We start from the raw sequence: 1778 nt of genomic DNA, 5'->3' as shown, positions 1-1778 counted from the left end.
ATTTTCCAATTAGCACATGCGGCAAGGGACAAAATACTGTAGGCCTCCATTTTTCTAATGAGAGTACTGGCAACTTTTAAAATGATAAACGTAACAGTTCCGTACGTGTCACAGACTCAACTCTATTAAGGCTAATTTCTATGGGCTAGATTGAAGTATTAGATTAGCAATATTGTAGGACTTAGGAGATTGTCCAGACTGACGTGGATGGCCAATCTAATAGCTATATATATAGTCCATATGACTAAGCCTAAAGAGTGCTCGGTGCAACTTGGGTTTACATCTTATCCCCATATTTTCTTTATCATTTTTCATCTGTTAGAACAATACCAGATTCAAGGGAGTTCAAGCAAATAAATCATGGCAAACAATGTTGCAGACGTAGGAAAATGGTCACTCAAGGGAAAGACTGCTCTTGTCACTGGTGCAGCTAAAGGGATGGGACATGCCATAGTGGAGGAATTAGCTGGATTTGGAGCAACAATTCATATCTGTGATCTGACGGAAGAAGCTATAGAAAAATGCTTGAAAGACTGGAAGGAAAAAGGATATACTATTACTGGATCAGTCTGTGATGCTTCGGTTCCAGCTGAAAGAAAGAAGTTGATAGCAACTGTTTCCACTGTTTTCAACGGCAAACTCGACATCCTTGTAAGTTTTTGCTTTAGTTACCTGATCTTAGTTCAGTTTGCATTTGTTTATCGGATATTATATAAATAACCCTTGTTGAGTTTACAGGTAAACAACGTCGGAACGGCAATATTTAAAGATGCCTTGATTTTACCGAAGAGGATCACACCAAAATTTTCGCCACGGTCTTCGATTCTGGCTACTATCTTTCAATGCTTGCACACCCTCTCTTAAAAGCTTCCGGTGCAGGAAACTTTGTTTTCATTTCCTCTGTTGCTGGGGTTGTCGGTTTACCTCTATTGTCCAATTATGCAGCATGTAAAGGTACATGATATTCCCTTTCACCATATGGGTATGCTGTTAAATGTGAAGCACATTTTTAAACTCCTTCATGTTATTTTTATCAGGAGCAATAAATCAAGTGACAAAGAACTTTGCTGTTGAATGGGCAAAAGACAACATTCGTGTCAACAGTGTCGCACCGTGGTTTATTAGAACCTCACTCGTTGAATCGGTAATCATTTATTGACCATTTTGATCATAACCCATAAATGGGGAAGAACATTGTTATGGTTTTTATTTATCTTTCTCTTCTTTTAACAGAAGTTGCAAGAAGAAGGATTTGAGGACGCTATAATCAATAGAACCCCGCTGAAGCGCGTTGGAAAGACGACCGAGGTTTCACCTATGGTGGCATTCCTTTGCCTTCCCGCTGCCTCCTACGTCACTGGCCAGGTTATTTGTGTTGATGGGGGCCTTACAGTGAACGGGTTTTAATCTCTTGCAGACAAGGAAATAACTTATTCAATCAATTTCCTGCTTTTCGGGTGCACCATTTGTTCAGTATCTGAAATTTGTTTGCTTAAATAAAGTAGAGCCACGAGGCATATGAATTCCACTGTAACAGTTTTACTGTAGTACATTTATGTCCGCTGTATTTGTGGTAAAGTAGGAATAGTCGGTTAATGGATAATTTTGTACCACCGGCTTGGCACTTTATTGTTTAGTTTGGAAAAAAAGGTCGTAAGGCAATCACTCCATGAATTACAAACTCTAGCACACTAGATTCTGGCCGGTCGCCCAACTCCCATGGACCTGCTGAACATGTCCGTCAACTTGGATAACATTTTCTCCCATGGTAACATTTT

General features: G+C 39.7%; 1 pseudogene; it reads left to right on the top strand.

Moving 5' to 3' along the window:
- Window positions 1–282: 282 nt before the first annotated feature.
- On the top strand, window positions 283–1558 carry LOC113277558 (annotated as a pseudogene).
- Window positions 1559–1778: the final 220 nt, after the last annotated feature.

This window comes from Papaver somniferum, chromosome 5 (genome assembly GCF_003573695.1).
Source record: "Papaver somniferum cultivar HN1 chromosome 5, ASM357369v1, whole genome shotgun sequence".
NCBI lineage: Eukaryota > Viridiplantae > Streptophyta > Magnoliopsida > Ranunculales > Papaveraceae > Papaver > Papaver somniferum.
This window is presented reverse-complemented; position numbering and strand designations above follow the sequence as displayed.